Genomic DNA, 20,438 nt, shown 5'->3' with positions numbered 1-20,438 from the left:
GTGTACAGCTTTTCTTTCCAGTATCTCCTGGATATTAATACAGTCAATACAACTGATACAACAGCATGTTGGAAACAACGTTGATGACTACCGCAGTGGTTCCCAGCAGGTGGCAGTTCACCCCCCACCCCAGATATTTGACAATGCCAAACTCGAATCGAGTCCATCTAGTTGGAAGAGTTCAGAGATGGTGCTAAACATCTTACAATGCACAGGACAGCCCTCCCCGCCACCCCACCTCCCCACCCCCAACCCAAAGGAAATTATCCAGTCTAAACTCTCAGTTGCACCAAGGGTGAGAAACATTGTCCTTTGGGGTTTGTATCTCAGGGCTTCCCTTGTGGCTCAGCAATGTGGGAGACGTGGGTTTGATCCCTGGGTTGGGATGATCCCCTGGAGAAGGGAAAGGCTACCCATTCCAGTATTCTGGCCTGGAGAATGCCATGGACTGTATAGTCCATGGGGTTGCAGAGTCAGACACAACTGAGTGACTTTCAGTTTCACTGACAACATACCAGGTATTGCCCCTTAACACTTCCTTCCTGAGTTGGTAGCCTTGGATCAGTCATTATCGTGAGGGTCAATATCAGAGCAGGATCCAAACCCTTCATTTCCAGCTGGGATCCCATAAACAACACAGGAACACAGATCCAGACCAATGAGCTCTTGGTTTGTTTCAGGCTAAGTCTGTGGAATTTTTTTGAAGTTCTAGTTTGGCTTTGTTCAGTCATGTTAGAAAGTACGTAAGTATCATGCTGGTTTAAACTAGTTCATCAGGCCTACTTATGGACATGTTTTGGTTCAGTTACAGTTTGACATTTGGGTCTGTTCAGTTCAAGGTGCAGCCTATTCTGTGATTCTGGATTTTGGCTATGGCCATTTGGTTTATGGCCTGCCCATATGAGTGTGACTGAGCACAGAGCTGTGGCTTATCACCAGTGATGGCCACAGAACCTTCTGTACTCCAGAGGAGTTAATTTGCTCTTGACTTTGTTTTGCAGGAGGACTCATTAATGCAAGCACCAAACCTTGAGTTTTTAGGATGCATGGACTCCCTACTTTCTGTCACTTGGTATAAGACTCTAAGACTTCAGTAAGAAAACGGGCTTATTTAATATTATATTTACGAAAAGGTACAAAACTCTCAAATGTTTCCAAGTTTTCCTGAAGCTGTTTACTTGAGTACACTGTGAAGAAAAAAGAAAGGAAAAAAAGTTCTTAAAAATCTCCAGGGATTAAAAAAAAAAAAAAAACAACAAACCCATTTACTCTTATTTTGCAATGGCCCTGGTTGTGAAATCATCAGACCGAAAAATACTGCAGGCATGTTGAGGGTGGCTTTTAGTGACAAGATTTCCTTAAGGCTGTAAACAAACCAAATTCATTAAGAGAAGAAACAGAAGTGGCAGATTTCATCATAAAATGGAGAACACATTTTCCAGCTGAATTATAGATACAGAACAAAACGCGGTTGTTTCATTTTTTTAAAACCTCAGTTTCTGCAGGCTGAAACAGAACATTTCAATTGGCTCAGATCATGAAAGCCATCTGCACCTGCTCACAAAACAGCTTAAAGAAAAAAAAAAAAAATCTGCACAAAGGATTGTAACTTACACAGACAGTAAGGAATAGCCTCTGGTCCACAGTCACCCATAAAAGGAGGAGCAGTATGAAGCAAAGGAGATCATAATTTTTTAAAAACTACCAATAAATAATCATCTAAGATCAGTTTACAGCGTTATTTCTGTTTTACCTGTGGCAGCTCTACTTGACTGTTCTGGTTGTATGTTAAAAAGTTGGGCGATTAAAATTCAATTATGAGGGTTTTTCTTTTATGTAGCCTAGGGTTGAATGAATTACTGGCAGGAAACTTTAGCTCATGAACTCAATCAAAAATCCTTTCATTTGTCAGAGCTGCTTCCTGCCCCTCTCCTTTAAACATCTGCTTCTCCAGTTCAGGGACAAAACCAACTCTCTCTGTCCCTCCTTCCCTCCCTCTTTGTTAAAATAATAAGCAATCACCAAAAGTTCCCTTGCAAAAGTTACAGATTTTCTCTTAAACACACGCTTGCTCCCAGTAGAGTTTATTTAATATATCTTTAATAGCTTCCTTGTATTCCTCGCTTCCTTTCCGCTTTTAAATGCTGGAAAATCTCAAGCTGACAAAAGAAGACATTTTTAAAATGCGAACCTTCGCAGGGCTAAGCCCGGTCGGTCTCCAGGCCAATTAGCTGGGAGCAAGGCGGCCCGGCGGGGGAGGGGGCCGGCTGTCGGGAATCGCCTGCACTCCTTAAATGGCTGGCACTTCCTGCCAGAAAAGGCCAGCTCTGCACAAACAGAAATAGGGTGGAAAGAAAACAGGAGGCGTTGCTCAAGTTCCAAACAAGCTGCGCGTGTGTACGCGCGCGCCGGGAGGCAGCCCAGCCGCGGCGCGCGGGCCTCGCCGGAGCTTCGGCCGAGGAGCCTACCGCCCGTTGGCATCAGTCAGGGGCTGGGGGGCGCCCAGGCCGCCGAGAAGGGGTGCCCGGCAGTGCAAGTCAGGGGGAAAGCGGACAGTGCCCTTGGAACAGCCAGCCTGCGCTGAGCGCGACCTAACCCCTCCGGTTGCCTGCGTGCCCTCCTTCTGCGCAGGCTTCTCTTTGGGAAAACGGAGTTAGAGCAGACCTCAGTGACTAACTCTTTAGCCAAAAAAAATCAGGCTGGTTCTTCCTCTAGAGGAGGCTAGGTGAAAGTTTGTACAATCTGAGAGCAATGCTGCCCAATGATCGCAACCCCATTAAAGATCTTTTATTAATAAAATGTTATCACCCTTTTTGGGAATCTCGGTGTCACCCTAGAGGGAAAGACCTATTTTAAGAATGCTTACCTAGAATTTGTAAACATTTTAAACTGCACGAAATGATGCTGCTTTAATAAGGCATGGTACATAATATAACCAGCTGTTGTATCATAGTAAAGCTTTTGAATGTTTTCATATCTAAGCTATGCTTGTAATTCTAAAATTAGATAAAGAAGCTTCCGGTTCTTTTACCCTTCCCTGTTCCTATGGATGGAAGAATTTGAGCTATAGTGACTAGAAAATTAGTGGTATCAAATCTGCTACAGTCGATACATTCATAATTCTTACATGTTGTAACAATTTACTCTTAAAAAAAAAATGGGTTATGTGGTTAAAGCCATGTATTCTTATGTTAATATGAGTAATAACAACAGCTAATATTTCTGAGCCCTCACCATGTGCCAACTGTGATACAAAGTTCTTTACATGCATAATTTATTTTAATCTCCACAACCCCGTCTAGAACTATGATTATGCACATTTGAAGAAACAGAGGTTTATATCTTTAATTTGCTGTAGTCCAGAGAGTTAGTATGTAGCAAAGCTGTGACTTGTACCTATCCACCTGCACTCAAAGCAACCACCCATCCAATATGAAATGTCTATTATCTGGAAGACGCATTCAATCAAATAGGTAAGACATACACAAAATATTTTTTTTAACTTATACATCTATTTTATCAAATTGAAACATAAGAAACACAGTATATTTTAAAAGTTCAGACATCAGAATAAAATACATACCTACTAAATCGTAGAAACAATAAATAGTACAAGAAAAAAAAGCAAAAGGTCAAAAAAAAAAAAAAAAACCTGCTAACAAGAAATCCAATACTCCTTTGACATACAAAATCTAACATTCAAGGTATTTCTCAAAAGACCAATTTTTTCCCTTGAATTTCCCAAAGAATTTTCAAAAATAAATTCAGGGAACATTTGGGAGTAGCAAGTTTCCAAAACAAAACGTGCATAGCTAGATTAGTTTGTCAGTTTTGCCATTTTCTTTTTCAGTGGAAAGTTCATTGGACAAATTACAGTCTCACCCCAGACAGGATGTGAGAATGTTTCTGTAAATCACAATTTACGGCATATTAATGTCATGTGAAAGTTTTCCCAAAAGAGAACCCACATGAAATTTGGTTATTAAACTTTAAATAAACCTGTTTTCATACCTATAAGCTTCAAGTAGAAATTACCTATAAATGGATTTTTAGATTTCTTTTTAGTTTAATTCCTGAGTGTGGTGGGCAAAAGGTTACATCCTTTATATAAACTTCTGCTTTGGGCTAAAGCCAATACATCTTTGTTTCGATATTTCATCTGAAATGCATCAAGTTGGTTGATTTACTTTCAATATGACCTTGCATGGGCTATAAAAGTGTGGTCCAATTCAACTATTTCTATATGCATGTCAATCACACTATCATGCTTAATTCTTTGCATGTCACATTCAACAAAAATGTGAGGGCTCATCACATCACCATGTACTAACTATGCTAAGCACTAAAAACACAAAAGTACATAAAACACAGCCCTATACTGGAGAGAGTTCCTGAGAGACCCAGAAGTAAATTCATCTTAAGAACCAGATAAGTGCCCCAAATGAAGCATAACCCAAGTGTGTGGGACTCATAAGAAAAAGTGACTAATTCAGGGATGGCCCTCTCCTCTACAAAGCATCTCATTTATCCATTCAGCAAATATTTATTGGATTTTGAGGCATAAGCAGATATTTACAGGTGGGGAAGGTCAAAGAAGCATCATATGCGAAATCGTGAAGTTCCGAAAGGGACTTCGAGTTCAGGGACGCGGGGAAAATACGTACAAAATACAACAAGAGCACTAGGGCTCAAGCGATCCATCCTGTCCAGGTGTCAAGGAAGGCATCAAGACAGCAGAGGACTTGTGAGCTCCACTCCTGTGTCCACAAACTCCCCTTGTAAATCACTAATTCCAAAAGCGGTCAAAGGCACAGTACAGATTAAGCACTCAATCCCTTTAATATCAAACCAGTGAGAAAATTCCTGAGACATTTCATTAAGAGTCCAAATGCAGTCCAGTGGCCCTAACTTATTTGCTGAGGAACAATGAAGCACTCCCACATGCACAGTAGAGCAAGTTCGGACCATACTCCCTTCAGCATCACACCCAGGAATGGAGCTACGCAAGATGGCCGAGAGATGGGGGTTCAAGGGGGTAAGTCTGCTCTGAGGACACCGTGCAGGAAGGACATGCACCCAGTTTGTCAATTAAGAACGGAGAACCACCTCCCTCAGACCAGCAATTCTCAGACTCTTCACCCTGTCTCAGTTCTGAATTCCAAGTAAAACAAGGACATGATTCATACCCCCAGTTGCTTTTCTTTTCATGTGTAGCATGATCAAAAGAATAATTATACAGAAAGAAATTCTGCAAAGACAAAAATTGCGTGTGATTTGCCTTACATAAGGACCTCAGTGTGCTGCTGGAAACCTCTGATTTGTTCTGTTGACTGGCAGCTTCAGGTTACAAGCAGAGAACAGAGAGCCCTCATTAACATCTTCCTGGGCTCCAACAAACACAGAGTCAGCTCAACACACCACTGTGTCCTGACAAGTATATATCAGATTCAGACCGTGCAAAAAGAATAAACCTCAGTAAACAGTCTGATGACTTCTAAGTAAAGAGAGAGATGGGTCACCTACAGCTCAGTGAAGCGACCCTGGAGAAAGAACTTGGAGAGCTTGCTAAGAGAAGAATTCTAAGATAGGAGTTCAGTGGCCGAGAAGAAAAATGTCACTATGCTTTTAAACCCTCCCACATGCTCTTGCCTAATGTCTCATCCTCCTCCTCACTCGCCAACCCACACATAGAAAGCCTAGATCAGACAAAATAAAGGGCAGATTTCCTATGGGCAAAGTTTAGCATTTTCTACTGGATGGACTGCCTGGCATCTGCTTTCCAGTTCATTTCAACCCGGTTCACTCCAACTCTTGTACACACTGCAGATGCTCCTGCCCCACCTCTGCAGGACAGAAAGTGGCTGAAGAAAACCATTCGCTCAGGATTGCATGTCTCACGTTAAATTCTGGACCACTGATCTCAGGTGGCTCAGTGGTAAAAGAATCTGCCTGCCAATGCAGGAGACATGGGTTCTCTCCCTGGGTTGGGAAGATCCCCTGGAGAAGGAAATGGCAACCCACTCCAGTACTCTTGCTTGGGAAGCCCCATGGACAGAGGAGCCTGGCAGGCTACAGTCCAGGAGTTTGCAAAGAGTCAGACACGACTGAGCAACTAAACAACAGCCTCAAGTGCGCCATCAGTTCCACCCTATTCCTAGTACGTTTCTCTGGTTCCATTCGCTCTGTTGTTCTCCTCTACGACTGTTCCACATCTTTTTCTCTCTCCTCAAACCTCTAGCACTTCTGCCCAATTCTCAGTCCCAGTTGCTGGATTACCTTGAATTCTATTTCACTGAGAAAATAGAAGCAAATAGAACTTCTACGATCCCCACCCACCCACCCCTCAAGACGTAATAAGCCCTTCACTCATTTTTATACCTGCCTTCTCCAGTCTGGCCACCTGTGGCTACTGATCGCTTGAACTGTGACTAGTCCACGTTGAGATGTGCTTTTGTATGTCATATACCCAGGATTTTGTAATTTTATCAATCATGAATGTAAAATGTCTCATAAACAATTGCTTTCAGTACATGTCTTAATAATTTGTATATATCGGGTTAAATCAAAGAACTAAAATTAATGTTTCCCTGTTTGTGTTTTCAACATAGCGACTACAATTTTGAGATTACAGCTGGGGCCCACACTGTTCTATCGGGCAGTGCTGCCCTGTTCTCTGCTGGGACTCCGAGGGAATTGTCAGGCTCTCAGCTGAAACCGAGCCACTCATCTCTCCCTGTGCATTCAACCCCTTCCTTTTTCCCAAGCAGGGCCTTCTCTCCAGCAATTCTCACTGCTTTCTTCAACAATTTATAATTGAATTGTTTCCATCACATATAAATATGCTGCTACACCTCCTATTATTATAAAGACCCCCCCCCCAAAAAAAAACCCAAAAACAAAGAAACAAAAACTCTTGACCACACATCTTGATCTGGTTATCACCTTATCTCTATATAGCAGAACTCCTCAAAAAATGTTGTCTATACTCACTGTCTCCAATTCTTCTAGTTCATCTCCTATGATGGCTCCTGTCAAGCAGAGTACACAGGAGCTAGCTGGAGCCAGCGGTTAAATTCAACAATTTTACAAGCTTCCTCTGAAACTATAGGTAGCTTGATGGGAGTATTTACAGCATGGAAATTGGTACATACTACAAACCAGAAGAGCTGGTTTATTCAGAGCAGCTCTGAATGAAAATCATGACTTTCACCAAGTTTTATAATCAATTATCAGTCCTCAGATTATCTAATTTATTGGTAGCATTTGGCAGGGACAAACACTCTCTCCTTAACTTCTTTCTCTACTTGTGTTATGGGGCACCATCTTCTCTCACGTCTTCTTCACTGACACAGTTCTTCTGTCTCCTCTGCTTGTTCCAGTTCATCTCTCTGACCTCTAAGTACTGGAGAGTCTTAGCACTCAGTCCAAACATCTCTCTTTTTTTCCCCTTAGTATCACTGTATATACGTCATTTATTTCTCCTATTGCTTTTATCACTATAGTATAAAATAAAGCTTTTAATCAAGCATGTTATGGTTGTGTATTCAAGCTCAGAACAGTTCTAGATATCAGGTTGGTTTAGTAAACAGTAACCAAACAAACATCTTACAACAGGCTTTTCCTCATAAAGAGAATAAGATAGCCAAAGGATTTTTACTTTTGTAAGCTTGCTTTAATATTTTGTCTGATTTTTTTTCTTTAAAAACCCCCAAAAGATATAAGGATGGTGAATGGCCTCCAGTTACCATTATAGATTTGTTTGTTTTTGCTTAAGCCAAAAACTATCTATACTTCTTCTCTGGTGTATTTAGTCTTGTGGTCCTAAATACCCAAATGTACACCTTGAACAGATCTCACCCATGAATTGCATCCAACCTATCCCCTGCCTACTTGACATCTTCTAAGTTGTCTAATTGGCATATCAAACTAAACATGTCCAAGATAAAAATTCTAATTCTCCCTCCTCCTTCTTCCCCTGTTGGCAAACATGATGTTTCAATAATATTCCTCAGCTCAGTAAATGACAGTTCAGGTACACAGCCACACAGGTTGAGCTATCCTTGCTTCTGCACTTCCTTTGACACCTGACATCCAACACATTGCACTCCTAATGTTCTGTCTTCAAAACATATCCTCTCTTACTTAGAATAAGAGCAAATCTTCCCAGTGGTCTACAAAGCCCTATAAAGTACCCCTGCTACCGCTCTGACCTTATCTCCCACCCATCTCCTTTAGCTTCCTCTGATCCAGCTGGAACATCTGTGTCAACAAAGATGCTCCTGGCTCAGAGGCTTTGTCCTTGCTGTTCTGCCTGAAAGCTCCTCTCCCAGATGGTCACATGGCCTGCTCCCTGACTTCCTCCTGCAGAACCAACCAAAATTAATCCCCTCCATGGCAATTAATCCCAACCAGGCTTCCCTGGTGGCTCAGAGGTTAAAGCATCTGCCTGCAATGTGGGAGACCTGGGTTCGATCCCTGGGTCGGGAAGATCCCCTGGAGAAGAAAATGGCAACCCACTCCAGTATTCTTGCCTGGAGAATCCCATGGACAGAGGAGTCTGGTGGGCTATAGTCTGCAGGGTCGCAAAGAGTCAGACACGACTGAGCGAGTTCACTTCACTTCATGGCAATTATCACCTTATGATACACTGTCTTCACCTGTTGGTGTATTTTATCATCAGCCTAGCCTTAGCAGGCGTATTATTTGTTTTTCACTGCTGTACACCTAGCATCCATCAGAATGCTTGGCATATATTAAAAGTTCAGTCAATGTTCATTGAATGAATGAAAAACTGATGTCATATTACCAGCTTTGGATCCTCAAGAAAGCATCTGTCACTTTCTGCTCTGTGTGAAGTATCACCTGATGGACACATCTAGAATGGCATAGTATTTGGCTTCTCCGCCAGGCTGCCCTTGCATACAAACTCAGTAGTGAGGGTGAAACAGTGAAATCTGACTCAATTTGGAATTAACAGTGATAATGACATTACAAACTGTTTTCTTCTAATATTGCCTTTTTAAACGAGGGATTTCAGGGGTGTCTTCGTCTGAAAGCCTTTCAATATCATATCAGGAGTACATGGAGGAAAAACTCTGATAGCAACAAGTGGAGTTATCCCTAGGACCATGGCCTTGGGTAATTTGTGGAGAGGTGGAGTAGGGGGTGAAAGGAACATAGGGGACAATGAAACATGCCAAAGGTCTTAATAAGAAAATAATCTTTACAGACGACACATACTTACCAATGGTGATTTTTAATAATGTTTATGTTTTTGTTTTTTTTCGGCTGTGCTGTGCAGCATGCAGAATCTTATTTCCCCGAGCAGGTACTGAACCTGTCCTCCTGCAGGAGCAGCTTAAAGTCTTTTTTTTAAAAAAAATTTTTATTTCATGTTGTGACAGTTTTGGGTGAACACCGGAGGGACTCAGCCATACATATATGTGTATCCATTCTCCCCCAAACTCCCCTCCCATCCAGGCTGCCACATAACATTGGAAGCTTGGAGTCTTAACCACTGGCCTGCCAGAGAAGTCCCAGCAATGGTGATTTTTACCGTGTAACCCCTCTTTCTTTTCTGCCATTGATTTGCACAGAAAACCAAAGTTGAAGTTGCATAATGAAAACCATATCTCCCGAACCCCTATCTCTCAAGTAAACTAAAGGTGATGGGGACAGGCAAGAGGTGACTCTCATCCGCATCACCTCTGGGATTTTCACAGAGGGAGGTCTCTACATCTCGACCTAGAAGTCAGACTACATACCGCGACTCATACACGGTTAGCAGAAATGTGCAGCACCATTTTTTTCTTCAATATACTGGGATAATTATATAGGTAGGCCTGAATGTTAATGATCATTGTAACATTATTTTTATGAGGTATTATACGATCTAAATTCTTGCTTTATAACTGAATTTTGGGACTGTATTTATAAGAGGGAACATGCCGGCATTGTGATTACTATTAATTAGGTTTCTAGTCAAGCCCAAAAGCCAAGTGGATTTTAACTTTCTATGGTGGGAGGAACAATCAATAAGCTGTGATTATTCCTTTGATTTATGAAATATTAGGGGTTCCTTCTGAAGAAGGAAATGGCAACCCACTCCAGTACTCTTGCCTGGAGAATCCCATGGACAGAGGAGCCTGGTGGGCTAGAGTCCACGGGGTCGCAAAGAGTTGGACACGACTGAGCGACTTCACTCACTCACTCAGGGGTTCTACCACAGTTGAAAATGTTTGAGAAGCATCAGTGGAAAAAATAGGCCTCTAAATAAGGACAAAACAGGTGCCTGGTAGTATAGGAAGAACTCTCCTAGATGTGTGGCTTGGCTGATATCCATTCTGTCTTATAGACTTTAACCCATAAGTTATGTTTTTTGTCTTGTTAGGGAATATGTGCTTTTCTCCCTTATTATACACACACACACAAAGACATATGCACTAGATAATGATGTTAACAAACATTTACTGAGTCCTGAAAACATACTACACACTGTGTTGAGCTCTCTGCATAATGTAATAGTTACTAGTTACCTCCTCCGTGTGAACCAAGCATTTCACATGTGTTCTATTGAATCCCCACAAAAATGAAAGCAAACCCTCAGGTAATGCTGCTTGCAGAGCACTGTTCTCAGCCGTTTCCCTTTCCTCTCTCCCCTTAGATGCTCAGCACCGCTGTGAAGTGAGTACCGGCATCGTCTCCATCTTCAGACAAGGCAGCTGAGGTGCACAGCGAGGATGAGATTTGCCCAAGGCCGTATCAGCTACAAACAGTACAGCTGGGATTTAAACACAAGCAGTCTGGTTCAGGTCATGTTCTTAGTCAAGTGGACCTTGCTGCCCTTTCATAGTGACCTCGAGGCAAGAGTCTTTATTACCTCCATCTTCCAGATGAGGACCCACATGAAATCTTCTGCACAGGTTGCTCAGGTAGTAGGCAGAGGCCGGATCCAAGATGAGGCATAATGTGAAAGCCTGGGTTCTCACAACACTGCACGCCCACTCTCACAACTCCCACTATAATATCTTATCTCTTTAAATGAGTACTTAGTTCCTCAAAGTCTGCTGGTGTGCCTTCAAATTATTTTGCATAATCCCCCAACCACAGAAATACCCAAGGCTCTGCCTATAACAGATATTCAGTATGGGAAAGAAACTCATATAAAGAGTGATTTTGCATGGAAGGCAAAGATGAGAGAGAAAAAAAAAAAACCCATCAACACCACAGCTTCCCTTTGTTTCTGAGAAAAGGCCTACGAAAACTGACTTTGATTTTCTGGATCTTCCTTTGCTTTGCACCACTAGAGGTAAATCAATGCTAAAATAACTATAGCCACCCACCAGAGATGTGCTGATTTAACATGACAAATGCCAAGGAATTTAGACATTAAATTGATCTTGGAAGCTAAGCGCCCCTTCTTTAACTCCAACAGAAAAGCAATCACAAAATTCACAAGGAGTAGAAATCTTCCTATCTGGATTATAGGTGGGGCTTGTCATTTACTAAAGGCAGATACTTATCTCCAGTGCAATCTTGTTTACCAACCAGGCAGCTAAGAATGCTGCCTCTTTATAATGTCATTGGCGGGATTACTGCTGGCAGCACACGGATAGATTGGCCACCAAAATGTGTCTAAAAGGTTTGGAGGCTCTTTTAATATCTTTCTCTTGGTTGAGAAGTAAAACCTGGGATGTAAACCCTATTTCCCCTCGAGAAAATGGGCAGCTCTTCCAGCACATGTTTTAAATGATTTATATCATCTGACAATGGAAAGGTAAATTCTCTCACAGGATTTATGGCACGATTCTTGGCCATCTGAGTTTTGTTGATTTCACCTTGTCTCATTGCTCAGAGAATTACAATTAGATAAAAACACCTAATGTCAAGACATCCCATAGCCCCAGCACAGGGCATGGTGACGGTTACAAGCATGTTTCTCTGTGAAAATCACCAAAGATTATACATAGCTACCATGCCCTCCACCATACACACATTTTGACACTTTCAGACATATTTAAGGACGAGATGATAAACTCTTTAACAAGGTAACAGGAATAAATACAATATGCTGAAAGAATCATCCAAACAAATTTTTTTTTTTTTGAGATTAAAACTCATGTAGGAGTTGTGAAGGAATTTTGACAGGTCCTCTTAAGATTATTTTAAACACATCGGTAAATTTATTTGAGGTTAAATAACAGCAAAAATCCATTTACAAAAACAAAAATAGTCTTTTGAGACTGTCACTCAAGATAAAGTTCGACTTAATCTATGCAAATAGAGATAGCACTTTCTAGAAAGAGTCATAAAGTCAGTCACACACACAAACCTCAGTGGTGGCTCAAAAACATCCTTTGTTGCCGGACGTGAGAAAAACATACTCGCTTCTAAAAAAAGCCATAGGAAGGAAGTGGAAGAACCTCGGGGGCGAGTGGGAGTGTGAAAGGAATGCTGGAGCTCTTCCTTTCTTTTTTTTTTTTTTTTTAAAACATGTAAGCTTGCTGTGGTCCTTAATAGTAGGGTAGTATCTCAAGGGAGCAAAGTAAAATCTTTGTGATTTTTTTTTTTTCCTATTCTGTAGGTGTACTATCAGCCAAATAGATTTGAAAATCCTGATCAAAGTAAGTTGATACTCTGGCATTAAATTACCCCAGGGTTAAAATGTTTTTCTAAAAAATCAAAGGAAGTCAAACACCTGCATTTGATTCTCATTTCACACATCTCAAAACAACTTAGATTGCCAAAAAAGTATTAAAAGTCATCCCGGAGCGAACACAGGTAAGCAAAGCCTTGTGCTGACAATTTGCTATGTCACACAACCAGCTGTATCTGTTAGGGGAGAAACTGAAGGCTCTTTTGAAAACACAAATGTGGTCATGCCCCTCCTTGCTTAAAATCCTTTGATACCTTCTCATTGTGCTAAGGATCAACACAAAATGATCAATATGACCTACAGAGCTCTTCATGACCTGACTGCAGCATGGCTGTCAAGCATGTCACCCGAGCTCATATGGGTTGAACGCGTCTTATGTTCTCAGCGCAAAAATTCTTTCAGTTAACCCCACAACAATTGAGGTGGAGAGTCTCATTGCTCCCATTTTTCCGAAGAGGGATTAGAGAAGTTGAGTTACTTGCCGAAGATCATGAAGCTGGAGAATGCTGACATCAGACACTGTTTACTGAGGAAACCAATATCCATTCCCGATCCCTTCTCACTGGGCTGCCTCCAGGGTCACAGCTGGTAAATCTACATTCTCACTTTTCCAGCTTTCCTTACTATTTGGGTTGTGTTCTGGCCAATGACACACAGGCAGAAGTTCACAAGAGGGTTTCAGAGAAGCTTCTAGCTTTTCTGATAAAGAACTTGGCATTGTACACCTTTCCCCGCCCTCTCCCTTCCAATGGCACCGTCATGCCTAGGACCACTTGAGACTCAGACAAGACGAAGTGATACCTAAAAAAGCCTGTGATGAACTCCTGAGTCTTGCACCAATCCTGAACTGCTTATTTTCAGTCTTTTTGTTTTGTGGGGACAATACATTTAGATTATAATTTATATCCTCCCCGTTTTCCTGGCTCAAATGGTAAAGAATCTGCCTGCAATGCAGGAGACCCGGGTTCGATCCCTGGGTTGGGAAGGTCCCCTGGAGGAGGGCATGGCAACCCACTCCAGCCTTCTTGCCTGGAGAATCTCCGTGGACAGAGGAGCCTGGCGGGCTACAGTTCATGGGGTTGCAAAGAATCGGACATGACCGAGCAACTGACACACACACAGTGTACTTGCCTGCAGAATCCCATGGACAGAGGAGCCTGGCGGGCCACAGTCCATAGGGTCCCAAAGAGTCAGACATCACTGAAGCGACTTGGCACGCACGCACGCACAGCCTCGCCAACCTCTAAGTTCCTCAAAACTACCATGTTCTTCCTGCCCTCAAACCTTGACTCTTTCCTCTGCCTGGAGGAATTTCCTACTTATCCTTCAGATCTCAGTTTAAATATCATCTCCTCAGGGAAGCCTTTCTTGATCTTCTTACATCTTCTAGACAAACTCTGTTTCCCTTCAATTTATTCACAAAAACCTATACTTGCCCTCTACAGCCATAATCACAATTACAAACAAATGAGTATTTAATGCTCATCTTCCCATGCTACTTGGTAAGCTCAGGAGGTGAAAAATTGTGTTCTGATTGGACAGAGTAGGCCGTCAATATGTATTTATTAAATTAATCAATAAATATCAGCTAGATATTTATTCTTGAGCTAGACATAAGAGGTCATTCATCTTCCACAGCTGAAACCACACAGCGTGCCAGGCTGGAATATGTCTTGTTAGACTCTATGAGCTGCCATAAATCTCTCAACAGAAAGGAAGGAGGAAAACTGAGCTGCTGAGGCTGAGTGTGAAGACAGAGGCAATCCCAGTAAGAAAGAAAAGAATGCTTCCGGTCCCAAGACAGTGGTAGTCCCAGAAATAGAGAAATACACCAAGAAGAAAACAGTAAGAGCAGGATGGGAGCTGTGAATGAAAGCAGGGAGGGCCTTGTAAAGCCAATTTTCAGGAGGCCAAATATAGGCACAACAGAGTATTTTCTGCAATCTCAAATTTTGCATTAGGCATTTTGGAGATTTTCCTGGGAAAACATATCCAACTTTACAGTGGAGTTGTAGGAAAATGTTTCAGTTTATATAAACTTGTCTTATTACCAAATTTCTGTAGCCCATCTATTCCGTAAGTAAGAGGTAACTGGTTTGCATCATCGTTTTAAAATCACAGCTCTTTGTCATTGTAACACTCTCTCATCACCCTGAAATTGATCTTTTTATACTCCTTTCTCCTCCATTAGGGGCTTCCCTGGTGGCTCAGTGGTAAAGAATCCGCCTGCCAAGTAGAAGAACAGCCTTGATACTCTACTTGGGTGGGGAAGATTCCCTGGTGAAGGAAATGGCAACCCACTCCAGTATTCTTGCCTGGGACATCACATAGACAGAGAAGCCTGGCGGGCTACACTCCATGGCATTGCAAAAATGTCGGACACACCTTAGCGTCTAAAATAACAACAACTCTTCCATTAGACTATAAACTTGAAGGTAGGAATCTTGTGACTTGTTTAATTTTGGATTTTCATCACAGAGCAAGTGCCAGCACAGAACATGAATTCACTCTATTGTATTATAATGAATCAACAAAATGCATAGGGATGTCAGGCATTTGGTAAATATACATCAAATCGAATCTTTGATACATGACTTGGAATTGTGTCCCTTTCAAGGTATTTTGTTCAGTGAACATAGTTCAAAGAGCCTACAATCCACCAATGTCTTCGTTATATATAGAAAAACTAGAAAGGAGTCTGAGTTTTCGAGACAATATGAATTGAAATGGCAATCTTTTTATCATGTGCATGCCTCAAGTACAAAAACAACTCAAAACTTGCAATTAAAAAAAAAAAACCTACAAAATTTCTCTGCTTACTAATTGTGACCATCCTCTATTCTCTCTTGATTCTGTGCCCTGAGGGTGATGGGAAAAGAAGAATGTAAGAAAGAGTAGATTGAGATGAAGAACAAAGACCATGAAAGGGAGGGTGAGAATTGGAGAAACAACAGAAAATATAAAGAATGGGTAGTCAATTCTGCCTTATATTCTCTGGTCTGATAAAAATGCATGCAGATCCTAATTTTATGGCCTACTCAAACTTCAGAAGTTATTTAAAAAGAAATTAATTTAAAGCTAAATGCCTTTGATTTTTACAACCAACATGCTTGCGACTTTTGAATCTTTTAGTCCTGTTCATTAAAACCATCAACCAAGTTCTAGAGGTACAGAATACCTTAGTTGATGATGAATACAATCTATTTCCTCATTTACAGAAAGTGAAACTTTTTTTAGTGTACATCATAATCTACCTGTGTCATAAATATGCTGTTTCATTTGCATAAGGTACTAATTAAATACATGTTGATATGAATTCAGTTACCTGAGTGGCTTGTAGAAATGTGAATGGAATCAAGTCCTGATATGGGATATGACAATGACAAAAAAACATACTGGTAGTGAGAAAAAAAAGTTTTTTTTTTAAATAGCTGAATTATTATTTTCTAGTTTAAAAAAGAGTGAAACTGAAAGAGGCAGCTTGAAGAAGTTTACACGTGTTTGAAACCCACATCCTGTTGTTATCCACCGTGCTGGCACAGAGGAGCTGGGAGGTGAACGTTCTCAATAGGGTCCCGTTAGCTCTTATTTGCAGAAGGCTCCCCCCAAAAAGTCACATCCACGCTCACGCCCCCTCCACATGGCTGGGCAATGGTCCAGGCACCGAGGAGCCTCATTTACTGAGTAAACATCTAAGCCCAAGAATACAGTGGTCTAACTCAGTGAGCTTAGACCTTAAGTTTAAAAGATTCTCCATGCTTCATTCCAGCCGCTATCAGCAGATTCCAAATCACCCATGAGCTCAGGCCCATGGGCCTAAGGCTTAAAAGACCTTATAATTATAACCAGAGAGGGCTAATGGCAGTCAGCCGCTGAGAATAAGAGCAACATTAGTGTACCCAGACTTTTGTTCCTTTTTATTTATTTATTTGGTTGAAATGCATGTGTGGTTGCTTCAGGCAGATGTTGGTATCCTAGCCTTTTGTACAGGAAGCTGTAGAAGGAGGAGGGGATGACTGGTAGGAAGCAGGAGGAAGGCTTGCTGGGTGGGAGCAGAGAATATTTTATAGGCCAAATGACATTTTTTATTGTTTTTGGCCCAACAATTTAAAAACAAAAACACTATTTGTAACTCTGTTCAGCACCGTTTCAAAAGGGTGAAAACAATCCTAACAACCTGAGAATCCAAAGAATTGCAGATTGTTGTTTTAAACTTTAAAATGGCTGTATCTTGAATTTCCTCCTTTATGTTATTCTATTTAACAAGCACTGACGCTCCTAGGCTACTGCATGTCTTTTTAATTTTCTAAGAGGGGACTAGCCCCCTTCAAGATGTTCCACCAACTCAGTCCTGTTTTCCTCAGATGTTTCTTCGTTTGCTTCTTTTGAGAAGCATGTGTTGATAGACTACAGGGACTTGATTAAGATTTATTTTTTAGACAGTGTTTTCCCCTTGCAACTGTGAGCCGGCCTCACTCGGATGGGAAACCAGGGCAAATGATTCTAATGCACTTTCCTCCAAGCTTCCATCTCAATAAACCTTTAAAATGAAAACTGTAGAGAGTGAAATGAAAAATTTGTTTGCATCTGGAAGCGTTTACACACGGAGGTGTCCTTTAGCTTCAGTTGTTTGTCTAGAATTTCCATTTCTGAACCGACTTTCTCCAGTGGGGGTGCCGAAGACAACTGCTGGCAAAATCCTTTTTTTTTTTTGCAAAAATCCAGAGGCTCCTTCAAACTTAATCAGGCTGGAAAGGCTAACCATGACTCATAAGATTCCCCCGACACACACACAAAGTCAGAAGTCAGAACGAGAGCCAATCTGTGATTGCCCAGAGCGGCCACCGGCTTAACTGACAAGTCAGCGTATTGTCATCAAGCCAGTTTCCTGCTTGGAAGACCTTGACTCCTCTTAGCAAAGGTGTCAGCACCTCTTTTCCCGAACAATCTCAGCATGAATGACAGGGCCTGAGTCCAGCAGAAGATGTCTTTAATCTTTTTATGGTTCAATATAAAGGTTACCTGAAAAAAAGCCTTAGGATACGCTTTCAAGGTACTGAGTTCTGATTTTTTTTTTTAAAACATCAGCGTGTCATGCTTGGATTTGATCATTCTTTTAAAGAAGCAGGGAAGAAGGGCTGCTGGACATCCACAGAGAGAGTGTATTCAGCAAAACTTCCTATATGTTGATGTTTGGTAGAAACCAATGCAATACTGTAAAGCAATTATCCTTCAATTAAAAATAAATAATAATTAAAAAAAAAAAAAAAAAAAACTTCCTATAGCCCTAGGGACACCCGTACACATTCCTAAAGGCTTGTCAATCAAAGGACTCTTCTGAAATGCAGGTTCTGACTTGGCTTGGGTATGTGGTCACTCTGTGTGGTGTGTTTGTGTTGGGGGCCACGTAGAACAGTCTAGAAGGATGGAGGTAGGAAGAAGAAGGAACAAGAAGAGAGGACATCTCAAACTGGAGGTGCCCCATGAGACCCAGATGATGCTCGAAAAACAAAAGTTTCTTCATGAACGAAGAGAGCGGCAGACACTCTGCCACCCCACACCCCATTTCCAACGCTCTTCTCCGTTGCCCAGCCCTTCGTCCTACTTTGAGTGACAATATGGCACCTGGAGTTTGAGACTATGAGAGAAAGGAGAGGAGCATCACAGAGATACTGATACTGAGCCTTGATATTATTGAGCTACTCAACCAAATACCAACAATGACCTATCTCCAGAAATACGGTAAATGTGAGAAGAAACATCCCTGTTTGTTTTAAGCACCATCAATCAGTGTTCGGTTATTTGCAGCCTCCCATTTGAGCATGCTCCGGGAGATGGTGAAGGACAGGGAAGCCTGGCGTGCCGCCAGTCCATGGGGTCACAACTGACCAACAGAACAACAACAAACCCTCCCCCCCTCAAAAAAAAAAATTGATTTGGTAGGGGCAGCAGACCAAATAAGAAGTTTTTGAGGGACTTCCCTGGTGGTCTAGTAGTTAAAACTTCACCTTCCACATGAAGAAAAAAAGTCTTTAAAAAAATTTATCTATTCTCAGAAAACTTTGTGGGGAAAGGACAGCTTTGAAAAATTCAAGTGAAGCCTAATATTCTTTAGAAGGTAAAACCAATTTATCATATCCTGCATGTGCGAGCTTATTCCCTCAGTCATATCCGACTCTTTGCGACCCCATGGGTTGTAGCCCTCCAGGCTCCTCTGTCCATGGGCTTCTCCAGGCAAGGATACTGGAATAGATTTCCATTTCCTTCTCTAGGGGATCTTCCCAACCCAGAGATCAAACCTGGGTCTCCTGCACTGCAGGCGGACACTTTCCTGGAGCCTCATAATTTGTTTCAAACTTTTATGCCTGCAACAACTTAGCATAATTACACCATTCCCTAGTTCATGACATTTATTTAGAGGAAGGACAAGACATATCATATAATTGTCACTATGCAATTGCTTTTCTTGACTGCATATATTTTTACCCAAGGTTCTAAACTTATTTTTTTGTATAAGGCAAAGATATCAGCTAATGGGATGCTTGGCTTATCCTCCATCCTTTTTATAATACTGGACCACTATCAGAGAATTTTAAGAGAAATGTAACATAAGGAATGGGAAGGGCAAAACAGTCTTATGTGGTCACTAGCAACGTACATGACACTGCAAGCTACCTCAACTCTCTGAACCTCATATGGCTCATTTATAAAATGAAGAGTTGGATTAGGTCATTCTTTCAGTTTTATGTTCTAAAAAGTTTGATTATAAGCAACCAAGTTGTATAATCACAGACAACTGTATAATCCTTTTTTTGACTAACAAGCAAGATGTCATATTTCCAATCCATCACCATGAACAAAAAGTTAAATTTTAAAACTTCTATTCGATAGAGTCAGAGTTCATAAAAATCACTGATATTCTCTGGCTCAAAGAGCTACTTCCCTCCTGATTGATGATTCTCTGATAGTGTTTTCAAAAGGTGGTCTGTAGTCCTTGCATCTGGCTGGGTCCCACTCAAGAGGTACTGGCCAGAATTTCTGGGATGTCACTCAGAAATATGCCCTGTTTACCAGCCACTGCGACATGCTGACCTACACCAAAGTCTGAGCACCACTAATTGGACCTAAGTGTCACTAAAAGTGAAATTGAGATGTAAGTAGACTAAAATTATATAGAGGGTGTGATCGTCAAAGGCTCTGCCTGCCAATGCAGGAGACGCGGGTTCGATCCCTGGGTCAGGAAGGTTCCTCTGGAGAAGGAAATGGCAATCCACTCCAGTACTGCCTGGAGAATCCCATGGACAGAGGAGCCTGGCAGGCTACAGTCCATGGGGCTGCAAAGAGTCAGACACGACTTTACACATGATGATAAAACAAAAAGCTGTCACAAATTCAGCTCTTTATTTTTCTAAATGTGCTGACTTAAAGCAATTTATAATGTTCTCATAGATAAGATTAAACTTGACCCTCAATGCAGTGTCGATTGCATACTTAGAATTCACAGAAATCCAAGTAAAAAAACTTCCCCCAGTATTCTGATTCCTGCTCATTTTGTTTCCTCTTGTTTTTCTCTTCCTGTTACCATTTGTTTTCATTTTAAAAATTCAATCCATGTTTTAAAAACCCTTGTTTTAATGCTCTATTTCATCTGCCACTCCAGAAATGGCAAGTTTTGGGTTGCAAGTGCCATATTTTCATGGTTTACTATAATCTCATCTGCCTGCACTTTCTGGCTTGTTTTCAATCCTGTTATCCATTAATAAACCAAAGAATTTGCATTTAC

The 20,438-nt window shown here is 41.4% G+C and overlaps 1 protein-coding gene and 1 long non-coding RNA gene across 2 annotated transcripts in view; one reads left to right on the top strand and one right to left on the bottom strand.

The window, feature by feature from the left end:
* The window catches only part of LOC129628308 (uncharacterized), a 35,547-nt gene extending 24,754 nt beyond the window's left edge, over positions 1-10,793 (top strand). The window contains exon 3 of the long non-coding RNA XR_008702768.1: positions 10,664-10,793. This is a non-coding gene — a long non-coding RNA (uncharacterized LOC129628308). The remainder of the gene's footprint in view (positions 1-10,663) is intronic.
* MAML2 (mastermind like transcriptional coactivator 2) overlaps positions 1-20,438 on the bottom strand; it is a 404,965-nt gene that overhangs the window by 296,016 nt on the left and 88,511 nt on the right. The window lies entirely within an intron of this gene.

Source organism: Bubalus kerabau, chromosome 15 (assembly GCF_029407905.1).
Source record: "Bubalus kerabau isolate K-KA32 ecotype Philippines breed swamp buffalo chromosome 15, PCC_UOA_SB_1v2, whole genome shotgun sequence".
Lineage (NCBI taxonomy): Eukaryota > Metazoa > Chordata > Mammalia > Artiodactyla > Bovidae > Bubalus > Bubalus kerabau.
This window is presented reverse-complemented; position numbering and strand designations above follow the sequence as displayed.